The sequence below is a fragment of the Grampus griseus genome, assembly GCF_964374135.1.
Source record: "Grampus griseus genome assembly, chromosome: 10".
In the NCBI taxonomy this organism is placed as follows: Eukaryota; Metazoa; Chordata; class Mammalia; order Artiodactyla; family Delphinidae; genus Grampus; species Grampus griseus.
Genome location: NC_139004.1, coordinates 2,723,588 through 2,745,453, shown reverse-complemented (window position 1 = coordinate 2,745,453; position 21,866 = coordinate 2,723,588).

The window sequence follows — 21,866 nt, the reverse complement described above, 5'->3', positions numbered from 1 at the left end:
CCACGAGGAAGACTGCCTCTACCAGCCTGGAGGAAAGGGGCCAGTGGAAAAAGAGACCAAACAAACATGGCAAGAAACCCGACTCTGTGTGCAAACAGAGGTTCCCTACAGAAATACTGAAATCAGGAAGGACATTCGGTTGCATGGGGGCTTGACCAGTTTTAGAAGTGGGTTAGGGCAACTAGTAACCTCAGCTGCCCCCGAAGTCCCAGTCCTAGCAATGCAGACACCAGGAGCTCTGTGCAGCCACCCCCGGGGCTGGCCCCCAGCCAAGGGGCCCTGGGCCGTGTCTGGGCCGGAGCACGGGTGTGCTGAGCTGCAGGCTCAGGACCGTGTGTCAGCCGCCACCCAGTCACTCAGCTTTTCCTGTCCAAGTCCTTGAGCTGTGCAGGAGGCTGAGTGTCCTGGCAGGCCTAGAAAACTGTGGCATCTAAAGAAACAGGCTCGGGCATCTCAAGCTCCTCCCGAACCCCGGGGTGCCAGCTCCTGCCTCCCCTCCTGAGCGCTCAGAGAAAGGAGCTCTGCTGGGCACTAGTTTTATCTGCCTGGCCGTTGAAATGGCAAAAAGGTCTGTGGAGTCCTGGCCCTGAATCCCCGAAAACAGGCACAGGGGAGCTCTGGGGCTCTTGCAAAAGGACTGATTGAAGTCAGGTGGAGAAGAGAAAAAACGACTTAAAGCTGCGGTCAGAGCCCAAACCCAGAGAGCATTGGGCGAGCGCCTTCCAGCTCCATTGATTCCTCCTAGGAGTATCTGTCAGCCAACCTAACGCAAAACCAACCTTACAATTAATAAAGAGCAAAACCAACCAGCCAGGCTAGTTCTGCCCCCCATCACCTAATCCTCTGCTTCCATGTGCCGCCATTCATGCTCCCTGGGGGAGCTGGATGCTGGGAGAAGCAGGAAGAAGCCTGCTGACATCGTTCCCTCACCTGGATTCTGAAGGGTGGACCAGAGAGCAGGGAAGGGCGTGACTCCAGAGAGGGGGCACTGGCAAGGGGCTCCACACTAACTCTAGGCTCTAAATTGGCCTCTCAAACCGAAATACTAGACCAGCCGCAAACACAAGCTACAGATGCACTTTTAAATTTTCTAGTAGCCACATTAAAAACACATACTGAGAAATTACATTAATTTTAATAAAATATTTTATTTAATCCAAAATGTCCCAAATATTATCATTTTAAACATGTAATCAGTATAAATAATATCATCAATGAGACAGATAATTCACGTTCTTTTTATCAGACCAAGTCTTTGAAATCCTTTGTGTTTTTTACACTTACAGAATATCTCCATCTGAACCAGCCACAGTTCAATGCTCGCCTACAAGGCAGATCTAGAACAATTCAGCACTTTCACAAAGCACCAGTTGGTGCCCCAGGCACTCATGTATCATGTATACAGCGGGGGCTAAACTTGCACCTGAAATTGTGAGATGGGAATTTTTTTTTTATTTACTAGGACTTCCCCCCAAGGGGAACACATACCGTATGTGGTAGGAGAAATACTTTGGGAACCTCGCTGAGGCTAGGATGAGGGTAGCAGCCAGAGGTGGGAAACCCCACGGAGAATGTTGGGGTAACTGTAGACTAAGGACTGAACTCCAGCCTTTCAGGGGTGTCACTGACACCTGAAACTGAAAGCAACCAAGACAGAGGACACAGGTAGATGCAACCGCAGTGACTCATTTTATAGAGAGTCATGTTTCAATCGCCTGACTCCTATAATAGGGTTAAGAGGGAGAAAGAAAGTTGACAGTAAAGTTAAAGTAGAAATTTTAAACTATTCAGAAAAAAAATCCCCAAGTAATGATTTAAAAAAAACATTTAGGGGCTTCCCTGGTGGTGCAGTGGTTGAGAGTCCGCCTGCCGATGCAGGGGCCACGGGTTCGTGCCCCGGTCCGGGAAGACCCCACATGCCGCGGAGCGGCTGGGCCCGTGAGCCATGGCCGCTAAGCCTGCGTGTCCGGAGCCTGTGCTCCGAACGGGAGAGGCCACAACAGTGAGAGGCCCGCGTACCGCAAAAACAAAACAAAAACAAACAAACAAACAAAAAACACATTTAATCATTAAACATTTACAGTTGCAACATAATCAGCTAAGAGACATATGCTAAGAAGAGTCTAGAAAAGAAAATTATCTATTGTGGGAAATTTCTTTTTCCAGCAACATAACCCAACCAAATAAAATAATCTAAATACTAGAAAAGAAACCTTAAAAAATTTTTTTTGAACATTAAGCTTCTGTAAAAGTAAAGTATATGCCAACCTCCAAAGTGCAGTGAGACCAGGAACCCTGGAAGTGCCAAAGCCAGGACCTGCCCTGGAAAATTGTGGCCAAACCTGGATTCCTTGTGTGTTTTAGTGACTTCCTTGGGTACAGCGGACAGAAGGTGGAGCCTAGAGCACACCCAAGGTGCAGAATGAAAATGGGATTCTCACGAAAAGCTGGGACTCCGAAGACCTTTACCCACTGTGGAGTAAGAAGCAGCATCGAGCACAAGGGAAGGGAAGGAAACTGACCATCTCAATCCTGGGGTTGGAAGGAGTCAAATTAAAATAATCCCCCGGGAATTATTAGCCACAAGCTGGACTTCATGTGGATTTGGGTTCCTGTTACCTATGAATCTGAAAAACCTCAAATTTTAACCTGAGGAGGTCACTGACTGGTAGAGCTCCAAAGGGACTGGTGGGAAAAAAACAAGTCCTCAACTTCAACCCAGGACTCAGGGAATCTCCATAGATAAATTTTTAACAAAAGTCAGTAGCTCACACACACACGCACACACGTACCACACACACAAACCCACAAGAAAATAAGGCACATTCTAATGCCTTTAAATGACGGGTTAGTTACCTGGACAAATCCTCCCAGTGGAAAAAAACGTTTAAAATCTGGCTTAGGGCTTCCCTGGTGGCGCAGTGGTTTAGAGTCTGCCTGCCGATGCAGGGGACACGGGTTCGTGCCCCGGTCCGGGAAGATCCCACATGCCGCGGAGCGGCTGGGCCCGTGAGCCATGGCCGCTGGGCCTGCGCGTCCGGAGCCTGTGCTCCGCAGCGGGAGAGGCCACAACAGTGAGAGGCCTGCGAACCGCAAAAAAAAAAAAAAAAAAAATCTGGCTTAAAAAAACACTGGGAGAATCTCTCACCAGTAAAGCTGAATTCATTAGAAAAAGTAAATCCTTCCCCAAAAGGTATTTTTGAGAAAGAAAACAGGAGTGGGACTATGGGGGAGATGCTATAACAAAGATGTAGTCTGAGGTGCTCCTGGGGTGTCCTGGTGAGAATGCTCAGTGGCAGGAGAAATGAGCTCAAGGGAGAGGCTGGGACTGGAGACCCGGGCTCTGGGAGTTGAGGGCATAAGAAAACATGGAGGCCAAAGGATGCAGCCGTATGTTTCAAGAGCTGAGAGGGAAAAAACTCTCAACTCGGAATTCTGTACTTAGTGAAAACGTCCTTCAGGAATAAAGGAAAAATCAAGATATTCTCAAATAAAAGAAAACTAATAGAATGTGTCACCAATACACTTACCCTAAAAGAATGGCTTAAAGGAAGTTTTCTAAACAGAAAATGATAAAAGAAAAACACCTTGGAATATCAGGATGGAAGAAAAGAGCATAGTAAGGGGAAATATGGGTAAATAATACAATAGGCTCTCTTCCTCTTGATTTTCTAAATTATGTTTGAGAGTCAAAGCAAACATTATAGCACTGTCTGATATGGTTCTAAAAAAAGCATTAAAGGCATTAGAGATTTGACAAGAAAGCAACAAATTATCAAGATTTCTAAAATTCATATCTTGAAATATTTCACCCACTGAAAGACATCTTGATTGCTTCCAGGTTTTGACAATTATGAATAAAGGTGGTGTAAACATCCATGTGCAAGGTATTTGTGTAAAGTAATTGGGAATTTTAACACATCTCTCTCAGTACCTGATAGACCAAGGAGGTAAAAATATTAGCAAGAATACAGTAGATCTAAACAACGTAATTCACCAATTTGACCTAACTGACCTATATGGTACAGAAAACCCAACAAATATAGACTATAGATTCTTTGCAAGAGCACAGGGAACATTGATCCAGATGGACCACATGCTAGATCATAAAGCAAGTCTCAACAAACTTTAAAGGACTGAAATCATACAAAGTATGGAATTAAACTAAAAATCAAGTGGGCTTACTTTTTGTATGGTCTTTAGAAAATACCTAGAAAGTGGGCAAGGGATCATAACTTTTTGAAGCGTGAACAGCCTCAGTTCCCTTTTCTCCCATTCTTGCTTTCTTTCGAGTATATATATATAGTCACACACACACACACCTTGGTAGGCTGCCAACTATTTTGTCCCTAGGAATGTCATGTTTCAGTAACATCTCCATAACTTCCTGCAGATGAGGAAGTTATCCTACATCAGACCACAATGCCAATTTGATGCCCCAGGTCTCTGTGCCCCAAAAGGAGTTGCAGAGCAAAGGCTGTCCTGTACAGGAGTCTGGGTTTGGTGGACATGGCCAAGTCCTTGTCCACCATCTATCTCAGTCATCAGCTGGGAGCAGCCCTGAGAAGAGAATGCAGTCAGCTACCCCTGCTTTGCTCAGACATTGCCTGGGAGGTTTCCCCATGCAAAGCATGACCTTGGCTTGAAACTACAGTAGCCCTGAAGGAGATAACAGCTGGAGGCTGACAGCAGTGGGGCTGGTTCTTTCCTGAAGGGTTATCTGAATGGTATATCTCCACGTCTGCCATAACCTACACCTGAAAAGAAGAAAGGCTGAAAGGTCAATAATCCAAGTGCCCATATCAAGAAGCTAGAATAAAAACCTAAGTGTCCATCAATAGATGAATGAATAAAGAAGATGTGGTATTTTATACTCATATGTGTATACACACACACACACACACACACACACACACACACACACACACACTGGAATATTACTCAGCCATGAAAAAGAAGGAAATCTTGCCATTTGCAACAACATGGAACGACTTGGGGGCATGATGGTAAGTGAAATAAGTCCGACAGAAAAATAAATACTGTATGACCTCACTTATATGTGAAATCTAAAATAACAACAACAACAAAAACAACAAAGGCAGCTCATAGATACAGAGAACAGATTGGCGATTTCTAGAGATGGGGGTAGAGAGTGAGCAAAATAGGTGAAGAGGGCCAGAAGGTACAAACTTCCAGTTATAAAATAAATATGTTACGAGGCTCTGAAGTACAGCACGGTGACTAGTAATAATACCACATTGCATACTTAGAAGTTGCTTAGAGAGTACATCTTAAAAGTCCTCATCACAAGAAACAAAATTTTAACTATGTATGATGATGGATGCTAACTAGACTTATTTTGGTAATCCTTTTGCAGTGAATACAAATATCCAATCATTATGTGGTACACCCGAAACTAATATAACGTTATATATCAATGATACCTCTATAAAAATGAAAAGATAAAGAAGTTAGAAAAAGAATAAGAAGTTACATACAAATAAAATAGAGGGGAGGAAATAATAAAGATAAGAGCAGGAAGCAATGAACTAGAAAACAGGTGAATGAGACAGAAAATCCACAAAGTCAAAGGTTGCTTCTCTGGAAAGACTAATGAAATTACAACCCCACCCCCCGTCAGACTTATCAAGAAAAAGAGAGAAAAATGAAGAAAGAGAATATAAACTGACAATATCAAGATTCAATATGTATTAAAAAGATAATAAAAGGATATTGTAAACAATACGGGAACAAGCGGGAGTGGGTCTTTCGTTTAGGGAAACTAATCTTTGCAGTGTTGTTGGTTACAAACCGTAAGACCCAGGGTGCTGGCTACAGTGGGGAGGTCCAGTGAAAGAGAATTAAAGTTCTGCATGTCATAATATGAAAGGCTAGTCCCCGTGAAGTGGGTGATGCTCTAATTTTGAATGACTTTCATCTCCCTCTGGAAAAAGGGCAAAAAAGAGAGTAGAAAGGACCCTGGCTCGAAGTAGATCCCAGAAATATGGGGAGAGGCAGGTCCTGAAGAGTATTTTTTTTTAGCTTATTAATTAATTAATTTATTTTTGCTGTGTTGGGTCTTCGTTTCTGTGCGAGGGCTTTCTCTAGCTGTGGCGAGCGGGGGCCCCTCTTCATCGCGGTGCGTGGGCCTCTCACTATCGCGGCCTCTCTAGTTGCGGAGCACAGGCTCCAGACGCGCAGGCTCAGTAGTTGTGGCTCACGGGCCTAGTTGCTCCGCGGCATGTGGGATCCTCCCAGACCAGGGCTCGAACCTGTGTCCCCTGCGTTGCCAGGCAGATTCTCAACCACTGCGCCACCAGGGAAGCCCCTGAAGGGTATTTTGAGTTGTTTCCTATTTTGTATCTTAATTCCTCTCTGGTATCCACCAGTGGTTTCAGCAAATGTTTATTAACTGCTAAATTAGCGTCTGATTTATTTTAGCCCTTCCTTAGGAAATCAAGGAAGGACTGGGATGGTGCTGGCAGGTGAATGGTCCACAAGAAAACAAGAGGCAATAAGCAGGTGTCAGGAGGAGCCAGGGAGAGAAGCTGATGACCAGAGATTGTAGCTGACACGCGCTCTCCAGGAATGCTCAGAAATATTTAGGAGACGACTGAACTTACTAAAACCAAATGTGGGCTGTGGACGCGAGTTATTCTATTTGGATATCAAAGGAATGGCCACCTCTCAGTTATCTGCAGACTTGGGGACATTCAGGTTACACTGAATTGCTGCGTTGATAATAAATAACATTCGTGGCAAAATATAACACTACACAGCTTGCAAAGAACTTTCCCTGTTTACTATATCATTTCACAGATAATCATTACATTTAAGTTTCCAAACCTATTCCAATATTTGGAAGAGAATATATTTTTCCTGAAATAGTACGCGTAAAGATAGTCAAACAGAACCTAACACTGTCTTAGAATACAGCTACACAGTGATTTCATTACCATTATTAAATAATTCATTCTCTTTATAGTAAAGCAAACCTCCCAGCTCATCTGAAATACGATTTTAAATTGACTTTCCCCTTAGCCCTTCAGGAACATCTTTATTAGAAGCCTGTTGACCCTCCCTAGTGGCTTAGCCAGGTGGCCTCTGAGCCTCTTACTCTCGGATGCCAGGATGCATGGAAGTGGGGTAGAGTGGATAAAAAGAGTCTCCGAAAGAATCGTGGGTCAAAAGAGAAACGCAGTGAGTACTCTGCTTCCCTTGCAAGCCTGAGCCTGAAATTACTGCGTCAGCAGCAGAGGTTGTGTTGTTGCCAAGCAGAGGCAGCAGGAAATGGTGCTGGCTTTACCCGTGAATAACCTCATCTGGTTTTTCTTCCCCTAAACTGAAGCTACCTAATCAGTCCTCTCTTCCTCCACCAAGTGTTAATCTCATACGTACGTTAACTACAAAAGCATTTCCGAAGTTCTGCCTGCTGCCGCCCACAGCAAACAAGGAAAGAAGCTCTGTACCGTGAACAGGAGATTGGGGCCACCAAAAATTCTTTGTGGGGATAAGGCTAGTGCCAAAGTATCGTTTTTTAAGTTAAAAACAAGACTCTTATACAAAAATAGAAACAACGTGCTTCAGAAATTTGCTTTATTCATTAACGAAGGAGCTAGCAGACTTGTAAAGCTCGTTCAAAGAGAACTGGAAAGACTGGGCACTGAACGATATAACGCTGTAATAAGATGGTCAGGTTAGATGTAAAACAGATTTTATATCTACGGGGCAATGAAACCAAAACTTTTGTCACTGTTGTTTCTAAAGGAGAGAATCATATGTACCCCTCCTGGACAAAAATCATTTCCTCCTAATATACCTCCATGTCAACATCTAATTTCTAACATCTAACCAACAGTAAATAGTAAGTGAAACAAAGGGACAACCCCCCTTAGACAATGCTTGAAAATGACAATAAAAGGACACGGTCATCCTTTTACTTTACCCAGGTGTGGGGTTATTTTTTCTTAATACTTAGAATACATAAGAGAATGAAGAAAATGAACTTTAAGTGCATGGTTGTAAGAACTTAGTCTTTTTGACCATATATTTCTCTGGGGCTTATGTACTTATTGGTGTGTTTGTTTAATTACTTATTGTCTGCAACAAGCAAAGAGACCCCAGGGCTGTCTTGCTCTCCCAGGAGAAAGGACTTTTTATGGAAATATCTGATCTGCTTTCCTTTGTCATCACTGCCGTCATCAGGGAAGCCGGGCCCTATGAGAAGGAGCACAGAAGTCAGAGCATTCAGACCTTCCACTTAACCGGTTACATGTAAAGAACTTGATCATTATGTCTTTAAGGAAAAATACAGAAATAAACCTTCAGAAAAACAGGTCAGGTCAACTCAGAGAGAACAAAAAACTTATCCTTGGGAGGAATAATCAGTTCACTTGACTTTTTCTAAGAACTTTCCTATCAAACTTTGCTAGGAAGGGCGGGCAGGAAGAGGCCGAGGCTGGGGCAGCCCCCGGGACTGCGCACGCGCACGCTCCAGCCATCTGCCTGGAGGACGGAGATGGCGGTTATGATGCTACAGGGGAAGTTCCGTGATGGGCACAGTGGGGGTCCCTCCCCTGCCCCGACTCTGGGGAGGAAGGGCTCTAACAGTGAATGCTGACTACACGGCACGCCAATGAGAGAGAAATAGTGGCTCTGCAGCCAGCCTCCTTGGCCCACAAAGCAGCAGCCATAACCTCTTGCAGGGATATTTGGAGGGAAGCAAAGGCTACCATAGAAACCAACCAATGAGAAGTTGGTACTCGGTGACTGCTTCATGTCCAGGCTGGTTTGGAATCTTACGTCAGAAGCCACAAATGTCAACGCATGTCAGTACTGGCAGTCACATCACCTAAATAGGTGGCAGGCGCCCTGTCCGGGCTGTGGGGTGCTGGAGGCTCCCTCTTCCCTTTAAAGTGGAGAGCCGCCACCCAGGGCCACTCTCTGGTGCCATGTGGGAAAAATTGCCCGGTGTTGCCAAATCTTCAGATGTTTTTAATGCTGGAAACTCAGTGTGTGTGTGTGTGCAATCTCCTAGTTTTAACTGTGATTCAATTTTTTTGAAATGTCAAGGAAAAGCAAACACATCTATGAGCCAATAGGTAGTGACCTCTGCATTGACGGCTCCGTTTCTTCTCTGATCCAGCAACACCAGTGGTCTCTAGAAAGCCCTCTTCCAGACCATCTGGTCCCCATCCCTGGATGCCTCATCCGCAGATTATTTTGCTGTCTTGGGTGGAAGACTCTCTGCCGAACTTTTGATTCAGTCTCTCCGAGGGCTGGGCTTTCGAATCGTCCTTCTTGGCTTGATCCACTGCAGCCTTTGGATGAGCGACGTTTTACGTCTGCACTTGACCTTGGCATCCAGAGAACACACCCCGACTTGGGTCTGGCATCCCTACTACTGCTTCTGTGAATAGAGATTCTGGGCTAGTGTGTGTGTGTGTGTGTGTGTGTGTAAGAGAGACAGACAGACAGAGACGGGGGGGGGGTGGGGGAGGGAGGAGGGATTAGTAATAAGAATGCTGAATTGAGCTGAGAGAAAGGAGTTTGTTCCAAAACAGAGGTTGGGATACAAACAGCATGGGACACCGAGGCTTTGAACTTGACAGAGCACGACTCTTTCCTTAGGCACATTGGTTAATGTTTACTAGCAATGGCTGTCGGCCCTGGCTGCACGTTACAATGACTTAAGAAGCCTCTATAATATATGAATGATTGGGCTCCACCCCTGGAGATCCTGATGCAATTTGCCTGGATTATATGACTTGGCTTCAGTACTTTTTAGAAGTTCTCCACTGATCTTAGTGTGCAACAGGGTTACGAACCACGGAGTGAGGAAAAAGCCCTTAGCATTGCCAGTTAAAAACTGGCACTCGCCATCTGCCTTTACAAGGATTAAGTCACAAACTGCTGTGACCACTGACCTTCAACAGGCCCCGAAAGGGGTTCAGGGCAGAGATCAGGAACGAGGCGCCTTGTGCTCTGGGGAAAACTGGCAGAACAGGCCTTCAGAGAGTTAAACATCTTCCGGAGGAGCTTTTATGAGCCCGATTTCTTGCATCTCCTCATATCTAGAAAGCACTAAAATCACTCATGGGGACACCTGCTCCTGGTGACATTTTGGCAGCAGCCCTCTGCCAGAACGTGTGCTTGGCGGCACCTACCCCTCCCCGCTGGAGTCCATACAGAACACTGACCTCTCCCGCTGGAGTCATACAGAACACTGACCTCTCCCCTAGCTCTTTGGAGCAGTTTCTCAGAGCTAATCTGAGATGCTGTCTCCTTGGCTATTAGTCCTCATTTTGCCCCAAATAAAACAGCGGAATAGTTCAGAAGGTAGATTTTAAAGTTGGTTTCAAAGCGAGCTTCAGTTCTGCCTCTTCATCACCTAATAGCTCTGTGACCTCGGCCACATGCCTGGGATGTCTGAGGCTCACTGAGTCATGGAAAACACAGAAACGAGTGCCGAGTTCACGAGGCTGTGCTAAATGAAGTACTGTTTGCAAAGCGCTTAGCAAGTACATAGAGTGAATTATGGCTGTTATTATTACCAGCAGGTGTGAGGGAGAATTCGATGACTGTTCATTATTTAACAATATTTTAAATAATCCTGTCATTTAAAAACAACATGCTAAGCACCCACATAAAATCCAGCTCTGTAAAACATGCACTCGCTGAAGATACTGTTTTGACAAATCATTTTGACGCTGACAGAGACTGCAGCTGAACAAGCGTTGTGACATGTGGACACCTGGGAAGAATAAGCCCTTCGCACTCATGGTAACCACGTGCTGGGAACTAATACAAAATGAAATACTCTCGGCTATTATGCTCATGGTACAATATTGAACCATCCTAGCAATATCGCAAGTTCAAATTCAAATAACAGTGAAATGCCTTTGTGGTCTATCAAACTGGCAAAAACTGGTTTTTTTAACAGCAGCACGAAGAAATTTTGAATTTTATGCACTCATGATATGATAGCAAATTGGTGTGCAGTTCTTAGAGAAAAATTTAGTAATGTATACTGAAAGCCTTGAAACTATGGATATCCTTTGATTCAAGAATTTCACTGCTAGGAATTATTCCTAAAGGAAAATAATCAGAGATCCGTGAAGTTTCATATACAATCATCTTTATCGCAGTGGTGTTTATACTAGTAGGAAGGTTGGAAAACAACTTAAGTGCCAATGAAAATATAAATTATGGTGCATCTATACAACAAAATACCATACTATCATTTTTAAACTGTGCTTTCCAAGGTTACCAAATGACGAAGGACAACGCCCACCAAAAACTGTAAGTGATAAATATACATCCAAATTGAAAAAAATTACGGTAAACATCCAAAATGTTAATAGTGATTATCTTTGGGTGGAGACTATCTTTGGGACTGGGAGACTTCTGCATTTTCCCAAATTTTCTATAATAAACCTGTATTGTTTTTACAATAAATGTATGTTCTAAAACTTTTAAATATTACATTGGCAAAAGAAAGGAAAACAAAATAAGCAAATTCTTTAAAAGTATTCTATTTTAATAAAGCTTATTTACGTCTCTAGACCAACATTAGAAGTAAATTCTATGGGACACATTTTGGGACAACGAGAGGATCTCTTGCCAACAACACTGGCTTGGTTAGAAAAATAAATTCTCCCCCAAAAGGTACCCTTTCCAAGAAAAGAGAAACAGGTGTGAGAGTAAGTCACAAGGATACACGTTTGAGGTGCTTCTGGGGCATCTAAGTGAGGATGCTAAGTGGCTGCAGAAAATAAGGGACTGAAGCTTGAGGGAGGGGTGGGGATGGGAGATGTGGCTCTAGGGGTCAAGGGAACAAGGATAAAAGCGAAGAATGTGAGGGGTTTACTCAAAACATACACATAAAAGGAACAGATGGTCAAGAATTGAAATCTGGGGGAAATCTGGGAAAATGGGACTGGGAAAGGCAAAGGTAGCAGTGGTGGCAGCATATTTTCTAACCTCCTCAGACCCCTCCATAAAAGTAATAAAATAAACTAGGATGGCAAAGTGAAAGGCCCGAGGACAATACCTACAATACAACTAGGTTGACGAGATGTTCCACAGATTCCAAAAGCCCAAGAGGTACAGACGAACCTCTGGCAGCTCAAGATCTTCATGGCATCAGCAGCTGTACCAAGGGAAGCCTCAGGGCACCTGATGGACCAAGGACTCCAAAGCAGCCATCAGTGGCCACCTGAGAAGCTCACCAAGCCCAGCTGGAGAACAGGAGATGAGACCATAAGGGGTCTGCACACTCCAATAGCAGGTGAGTCGAGGGTTACTGAGGAAGGTCTGCAGAGGCTGAAATGGTCTATGAACTCTCAAAACAAAATAGCCGAACCCCCAGCCCCTCCGCCCCAGAGCACGTTCAATACTGAGGAGGAACCGCTGATAACAGAATCCAGACTGAGCCAGACTAGGACAACAGACACAAAGAAAAAAGAAAGTGCAGATAAACGTGGGAGAGGGGAACAGAACCAGGAAAGGAAAGGGAGCAAACTGCCGTATTTTTTAACACTACGTAAAATCAACAGAAGAGGGAGATCCGTGAGGTCAGGAAGGTGCTCTTGAACGCTGTCTCATTCTAAATGTTCAGGAAAACTAATTTCACATAAAAATGATCAAGGTCAAAGAGATGAAGAAGCAGAGTAACATCCCTTAGACATAATCCCACAAAGAGAGATGAAAAGTATAACCTGATATTTCAAAATGAGCAAAAAGACATCAAAAAATGATAAGAGAGGGACTTCCCTGGTGGTACAGTGGTTAAGAATCTGCCTGCCAGTGCAGGGGACACGGGTTTAAGCCCTGGTTCAGGAAGATCCCACATGCCACGGAGCAACTAAGCCCGTGCGCCACAACTACTGAGCCTGCGCTCTAGAGCCTGTGAGCCACAAATATTGAGCCCGCGTGCCACAACTACTGAAGCCCGTGTGCCTAGAGCCCGTGTTCCACAGCAAGAGAAGCCACTGCAATGAGAAGACTGTGCACCGTAGAGAAGAGTAGCCCCCGCCCGCCGCAACTAGAGAAAGCCCACGCACAGCAACGAAGACCCAACACAGCCAAAAATAAAATAAATTTTTAAAAAAATGGTAAGACATATAAAAGGAAAATACACGTCTGAAATAGAAATCTCAGAAAGAAAGTGATAAAACTCAGCAAAGAATTAGAAACAGAGAAAAATCATTTCAGAAATGAAAACGAATTAAAGGAACACAAGAGCAAATAAACATAATGGATAATGCCTTAATAAAAATAGAATGTTACAAAATATTAAAAAATGAAGAGAAAGATAAATTGGATTAGGCAAGAAGTGGTGAATAAGGGAGACAGGTAAAGAAAATGCAATAATTAAATAGTAGGAGTCCCTGCAGAAGAAAAATTAAAGCAAAAAAAAAAAAAAAACAGAACACTGAAAACTATAATTCAGGAAGACTTTTCTGAAATAAAAGGAGAATTTGAAACTACCTACATATTGACAGGATACCTCATATGCCTAGGAAAATTGACTCAGATTGATTAATTAAGATGTATTCTAGTAAAATTACTAGACTTGAAAGAAAAAGAAAAAATTATTTAGGTATCCAGGTTAAAATACCAAGTGACACATAAAGGGAAAGAAATTTGATCACCATCAGACTTTTTGACCAAAATTCTTTTTCTTAGAAGAAAATGTAGTAGCATATTTAAGGTACCCAAAGGAAGAAAATGTAAGTCAAAGACTTTATATACAGGGCAATTTATTTTCTTTTTTAAAAATTATTTATTTATTTGTTTATTGGCTGCGTTGGGTCTTCGTTGCTGCATGCAGGCTTTCTCTAGTTGCGGCGAGCGGGGGCTACTCTTTGTTGCGGTGCACGGGCTTCTCATTGCGGTGGCTTCTCTTGTCGTGGAGCCCAGGCTCTAGGCACGCAGATTTCAGTAGTTGTGGCATGTGGGCTCGGTAGTTGTGGCTTGCGGGCTCTAGAGTGCAGGCTCTGTAGTTGTGGCGCACGGGCTTAGTTGCTCCGCACCCTCCCGGACCAGGGCTCAAACCCGTGTCCCCTGCACTGGCAGGTGGATTCTTAACCACTGCACCACCACAGAAGTCCCCAACTTACTTTCAAGTATAAAAGCAGCAAAATATCCTCAGCACACAAGAACTAAAAGAATATTGTTCTCCTGAGTCCTTCCTTAGAATCTATTAGAAAAAGAGCTATAATCAGCCAAAATGTCTTGGAGAGACATCACCTTAAATACTGGCACCGAGTATTACAAGTATATTTAAATGTACAGTGGAGACTTCAAGAAAGTTATGAAAAAGTATAAGATAGCTGGATTCTCTGACAATGTAGACCGTAGTACAACTTAAAAAATTCAGAGAGCATATGCAAAAAAATTTAATTTTAATCGTCTTCAGTAATCCTAATGGTAAAAGTGTTGGGATTGTTATTCTGAAAATATTTTGGAAAAAGCAAATTAATAACTTTGTGATATCTAATTCTATCATCTACGTGTCCCTGCGAACCAGGATTCTGAGTTCTGGAACACACTGATAAAAAATATAAGAGACGAGCGAGACTAATTATCTTATAGTCCTGAATTGAAGTGACAGTGTGAACTCATGAGGTTTATTTTTTAATCTTTAAATATCCTAGTTCTGCCCATTGCAAAGGCCTAGAAATGATGACCTAACTGGTGGCAATGAGTGTCACTAGTTTACAGACCGTGGTCTTGGAGAAATGGCTGCTTCCAGACATGGGGCAGGAAATGTACAAGATGAGCCTGGAAAATCGTATCATTCAGCAAGAAAGCCGTCAAAGAATGAAAGAAGCAACTTGAAAAGATTCCCATGGACCAAAGAGAGAAACATCTGAGCATTAATAAAGATAATTGCTGGGGTGGATTAAACAACGTAAAATATTATTTGATCCCTGAGTTAATAAATTGTCCCCCCAGAAAATACCCTAACCTTAGTCATCTGCCCTTGGAGGATGCCAGGGAACTGACTCTACTTTGAAAGCCAGTAAATAAGGGAAAGATTGCAAACTTTATCCTGTCTTTCCCTTGAAAACTCTACCACGGGCTAATCAAATAGTAGATGAGGGAAAGTTTCTCTTTCTAAAAATATTTGAGCTAAGGACTTCCCTGGTGGTCCAGTGGTAAAGAATCCGCCTTCCAATGCAGGAGACACGGTTTTGATCCCTGCTCGGGGAACTAAGATCCCACATGTCACGGAGCAACTAAGCCTGTGTGCCGCAACTACTGAGCCTGAGTACCACAACTACAGAGCCTACAAGCCCTGGAGCCCATGCCACGGCTAGAGAGAGAAAACCCACACATCACAACTAGAGAGAGGCCCGCACGCCACAACGAAGAACCCACGCCGCAACGAAAGATCCCGCGTGCCGCAACTAAGACCCGACGCAGCCAAAAAATAAATAAATAAATAAACTCATGCTTTAAAAAAATATATATTCGAGCTAATAAATAAAGAAGAAATGATGGACAAGACTATTGCCATTTTCTAATCTCTAATGAAGTAAAGGATCTAGGCATTGGTTATCATGGCTGCTAACAGCATAGAAAGAAACAGGTGAAATAGGGGGATTCTCATGAAAGCCGTGGGCGGCCTACTTGACCTCTTGGCCGCATCTCACAGGACTAACCACCAGCACCTTGAGAAGCTCTCCTTCTCTGACTTAGGTCATGTTCTGGTTCTCATTCTCACCCTGTGCCTGGTTCTTCGTTGGTATCTGTTTTCCTGTTCAGTTATCATAAATATTGGAATTCTTCCAAAACTCTGGCGTGACTTTCTTTTTCCTTTGTATCCCTTCTCCTGTACCAATTTCTAGCTCTCACACAACTTTACTGTCACATCTGAGGTAGTAAATCTGTCTCTAGCGCCAAACTCTCTCTTCAGCTCCTAACGGCTCACTGAACATTTCCACGTGGCCTCCTGTTGGAACTTCAAGCTCAATACCGTGAAACCAAATATGTCAGCTCCCACCACCGTTTCCTTCTCAAGTCTGCTCTGATTCTGTACACACTGCCGCCACTCTTTCTTCCACACAAGTTTGAAATCCTGTGGTCACTGTCACCTACAAATTGGTACTTGCCATCTGCCTCTACAAGGATTAAATTATGAGTCGCTGCAGCTGCTGACCTTCAACACCCCCTGCAAGGGGTTCAGGGTGGAGAGCAAAAATGAGGCCCTCTGTGCTCTGAAAAAAACTGGCAGAACAGGTCTTCAGACAGTTAGATATTTTCCGGAGAAGCTCTTATGAGCCCAATTCTTGCATCTCCTTGTATCTAGAAAAGCACTAAAATCCTTCATGGTGACGTCTGCTCCTCGTGACCAGCAGAAAACTTCTGCAAAAATGTGTGTTTGGTTGCATGTACCCCCTTCACCAAAATCACATATATACTGACCTTCCCCCCTACCTCTTGGGAGCAGCTCCCCAGAGCTCTCTGAGATGCTGTCTCCTGGTCTACAGTCCTCATTTTGCCCCAAATAAAACTTAGCTCACAACTCTCACGTTGTGCATTTTTTTTCAGTCGGCATCACCCAGGATTTTCCCTCTCCTTCCTGCCTAAGTGTCATATCCCATCAAATCCGCCCTCAGAATGTCTCGTGAAGCAACATCCAACTTCTTCCTCCTTTTCCTGCTACTTCCCCAGTGTAGGATCTTCTTATGACTGCCCCCTCACCCCCCACGTTACTTCAATAATCCCTAAGTGCCCCGGTCCACTCTGTCCTGCCCACCGCCAGGCTTCCTCAGTAGTAACTTGGATTGTCAGGGGAAAAGAGCATTTTCTCAACATTCCCAAAATCACAGCAAATAAGCAACTCCTCGCACTGCAACAAACTATCACGCAAACAACGGAAAACCAGGAGTATGTCATGTGTCGTGGCACATGTTTACCACCAGAAGACACAAAATAAACCCGATACTCCTTTACGGGCTCAAGTTCATTGTCAGAAGATAGAACAAGTTCTCCTTGTTCTGTTAAAAACGCGTGTTTTCTGTTTTCTGGTTGTTGTTTTTTTTAACAGAGATGCAGAAGGAAAAGCATAGGTACAAACAGGATACATGGAGAAGGCAGACACAGGGACTCCAGCCCAGGGAGGGGGACAGCAGGGACGTGGTGTGTCATAACTGATGCTGAAAAGCATGGTATTTTTCCACCACCCTTGGCACAGATACATCCCGTGGCTAATAGCGGCTCAGAGTTGGGGCAGGGAAATACGTCAAGGGTCAGAGGCGTGTGTCAGAGCCACCCTCAGGGTAAGTTCTTCCCACGAGCCGCTGCTGCAGTACCCTTCCTGCGACATCACCCTCTTCATTAGCTTATTCTGAAGTCTGTCCCCCTCCATTTAACACGTAATCCAGTTTTCTGCAAAGCTGAGAATTACAAGAGCAAGGGCGACTGTGTGTGTGTGTGTGTGTGTGTGTGTTTCGCAGAACCTGGAGGGGGAAGGTGCTGGGAATAGGACCTTCCAGTGGTTCTAAAACCTGGCTGCACATTAGAATCATTTGGGGGAAATTCATTAATCCCACAGGCTCCTCCCTCTTCCCTAAACCAAGTTAATCAGAATCTCTGGGGTGGGCCAGGCATCAGTGTTTTTTAAAACTCGCCAGGTGATCCCCACGTGCTGCCAGTGTTATAAACCACTGTGCTCTCTCCCAAGTCATCTAACTCCATCTCTTGCGCCATCACCAGCAGCGTAAACCAGGCCTTACTACCTCCCATCCATGCTTCAAAACTTCTCCTTCGAAGGGGTTGAGAACCAGAGCAGTCGACTGAGTTCCTTTCAGTTCACCCCAGAATGGCTTTGTTCTTCTCGCTGCTTATTTTATATTTTATTTTACTTATCTTTTGGCTGCGTGGCACGCGGGATCTTAGTTGCCCGACCAGGGATGGAACCCGCGCCCCCTGCAGTGGAAGCGCAGAGTCTTAACCACTGGACCTCCAGGGAACCCCCCCGTCACTGCTTATTGTAACATAATAGAGCAGCCAAGTGAAAACAGATTGGGCTCCAGAAGTAATTGGTTTGGCCTGAAGTGAGAGTCATGCGTGCCTATTGCCCAGTGATGCTGGCCCGGCTCCTTTGGTACTTCACTGTGCTCTTGTTTGCTGTGATTATGTGTGCGTGGAGGATGCAAAGTCATTGAGGGCGGGGTCACATTTGACATCTGACCCCCTCAGCACTTTGCATCACGCCTTGCACACAGTACGGGCTCTGTGTACGGCCTTCCTTTTTCTATGGTTTTTCACTCCCATTAATAGAAACATTTTAAAACATTTTAAATGTTCACATGCTTTTCTGCTGCCTCTGCATCTTGTTCACATTTCCAATGTAATCCTGAGACAACTGCTTTCTACCCTCACCTCTCTTGTGGTTTTTGCCACTCCCTGCTCTCTAGAACGCTCCCTCTGGGTTTGGTTTCCATGGAAATCTGTCTCTGGGGGAGAGAAGTGTATTTGCCAAAGGTGATCCATAAAGGCCCATTGCCTCAGTGTGAAGAAGTCCCCAAGGGCCGCGGAGTTGGGAGCGAGTGGCCCCTGCTGCTGTGGGAAGCTAACACACCCCGTGCCTGTCCAATCCTGCGTCTGCGGTGGGGAGACGGTTTTGAAAACTCAACTCAAGACAGGAGCAAACTAACAGGGTCGCCTTGTCACCCGGAGTCACGCATGCCAACTGCGCACGCTCCTGGTCCAGAATCCTTGCTCTTCTGGGAATGATGCAGAGAAGGGGGCGGTGAGGCTTTCCGGTGGAGAAGAGTGCGCCCTGGCCGGCCCCAAGGCAAGACGCATGGGACTGGTAGTATTTAGAACAATCAAAAGCCGGCGTGCAATCCTAGCCATGCCCACAAGGTGTCACAGTGATTCTATAGAAGGTTATTCTTCATCAAATTCATGAGAAAAAGAGTAGTGCACAGTCTTCAAAGACTCAGGAGCCTCGGAAAACCCAGGAATGTTGGTACATTGAGAAGGAGGCTATGACAGCAGGGACAGAGGCCACGCAGACAGAGCCCCCAGTCCACCTAGATCACACGTACAGTTCAGAAGGACCCATGGTTTAAGACGCAGTGCCCAAGATGTGCCTCAACTTTACTGCTAACAGGAATAGTGACGGTGGAGCTATTGTAACAGCTGTCTTAATGTTTAGATGCTTTCCTCTGTGCGTTTAAATATGCATACACCCTTAAAACTACTCCCGAACCTAGTAACTAATTCTTCTTCAACCAGGCAATCAGGAGCATTTGGAAATAAACTGTCAGAGGAGGTGGGGGCAATAGTATGTGCACAGCTGCATTTCAGGATTCTCAGACGTCATCCCAGACCCCAGTAGAAACGTCCATCTCTGAGCCCTCTTAGTTGCTTTGATCACAGTGGCAAACTCTTCAATAAACCACTCTGATTACAAAGAGATGGTCTCCTCTAAAACCATTTACTAAATACGTATGAGCTTCTACCTAACTATACGTGTGCAGTGTGCAAGATGCCAAGGAATCAAAGATAAATAATATTGGGGACCCCCTTTCCAGGGGCTAGAATCTGGGTGTGGACATTGTTTTAGAACGAAAGATGCTGCTGGTGGTGGGACCACTCAGCTCTTGGAGTGGGATATCTACCCCCTGGTGGAAAACATGATGGGAACTTTGAGCACTAGTTAGTATTTACTCCCAAATAAGAAACTACGAGAGATGCCTTTAATTTGGGGGAAGTATCCTAGGAAGAAAAAGCACTTGCATTTAAGTGATGTCAAGATTCATAGGTTCTAGTCTGACCAGAGGGCTTGCGCTGCTCTCCCGAAGTTGTTATTGTTCCCCCGACAGTATTCCAGCACAGCAAGCTGAGAAATATATAGCACCGGTAGAAATCAATCAGTTAGACCTCACTGCTTAAGCCACCATGGACCATTTGAGGCCTGAGCACTGTAGCAAGTCGGGAGGATAAAGTTCATAAATCAAAACTCTATTTGTTAGGCATCATAGTAGTGTTAACCTAAAACAATAAAAACAGCCAGTTATTTTTATCAGCAAAACAGGTTTATACAGGAGCAGCAAGGAAGTGCAATTTGGGGCATACCACTGGGGCGAACCCCAAGCAAGTCTGGTAAAGCAAAGGAGAGGAAATTCTTTTATAGAGGAGAAGAGGGAGTTAGGAGGAGCCGTTGTAACCAAAGAGTTCATTGGAGGAAACTGAGAGTTTGAAGTATAGTGGCTTTCCATTGGCTGAGTTGTGACAGTCTCTCATTGGCTGAACTGTTGCCAGGCAAAGAGAAAATCTTTCTTCCTCCTGCTGGGTAGTAAAGCAGTGTCACTACCCTCCAGAGATGCAAGGTACCTCTCTTCCCAGTGGGATCTATATCGACATGGAGTGGTACGTAAATGAGAGCTCCCCCTTCTGGCCTCCGGACACCACTTTAGTGAGTTTTTCCTTTATTAATCTTCACAGTAGTCAACTGGGATAGGCCTCAGATAGGTTCTAAATCTGTAACGCTCAAATTCCAAGCCCTAATTCTAGATTTTAATGTAATTGACTCTGCCTCTCTTTGACCCCCTCCTCTTGCTTCCCCCTTCAACTGCCTGCACGTCTATTCTGTTTTAGTTTATGATATCCCATCTTTTTCATTACCATCTCATTATCTAACTGTTGAGGGGACGTTTCCATGGTGATGCTAAAACACATCTGCATAGAGATCTTAGGTTCTCATAAACTTTTAGGTTCTCAGCATGCCATCTAAATCTGGTTCATCCATCTGTGGGATCCGATAAGTCCAAAGAGTGGTTGGGTATCCCTCCTCTATCTCCTACATCTGTGTGTTTATGGGGGAAGGAAAGTCAAATTTGCCAGAGATAAGCGCTGAGCAACACGTGGGTCGGGGGAGGACTCCTTGAAGATATTTCTTTCATTGTCATTACCTGCCTGTGTAACATATTCATGAGGGCTCTGAGTCTAGAACCTTGGGTCTGGCATGAAGGGATGGTCCTGGAAGTGACCTTGGGTGGCGCTACTCAAACATCCTCCAATCCAGTCCTTGAGAAAACACCTGTAGGAATTCAGCCCAGGGAGAGGCTGCATAAATGAAAGAATATTTCGTGAGAACTACTCTTGCCAAAAGTGCTGATCACCTGGGAGAGTAGGACTTATTAATTCAAGGTGAAAGTCTGCCCCCGACCCAATTACCCCAGTTGTGATAACTGCAGTAAAAAAGAGAGAGAAAAAGATAATACCAGACCGCTTTCATTTAGCTAGTCGTATTTACTGAGGGCCTACGAGACGCCAGGCACTGGTTAGGTGGGCAGAGCTGTCACAGTCAGCTGGTGAGAGGAGGGAGAGCAGAGAGTCAATGACGACACAGCGAGAACATCTGAGGACTGCAGAGGCGAAGCATCCTCAGAACCCAGGTTCACGGAAGGATGAGAAAGGATTTAGCCAGGTGGTCACTCCGCTGCGAGCGGTGCCACTGCCCTGTGTCCACGTGGCCCCGGGAAAATGGGAGACACCGAGGCAATTACAACGCAGGGTGGTGAGTGCTATTAACAGAGGCGGGAACAGAGTGGTGTGGAGCGCAGAGAAGTTTCGTCCTTTGTCCTCGGGGGACAGAGAGCCAAAGAAGAAGGCACTCTGGGTTTAACAGTGACTGCTCCTGGCGACACGTGGAGCCCCAGGGGTGGGTGGGACGCACCGAGTCGGGCCCTGGAGCAGGTGTCGCTGCACCGTAGGGTTGATCGACGGTGCGTGGAGATCTCAGGAGGATCCACACCACTGCTTCTGCTCACTGGAACTAGCATCAGTTTGGTCATCTAGAAATGAAGTACTCGCAGCAAGGAACATACACTTAAAGAGGA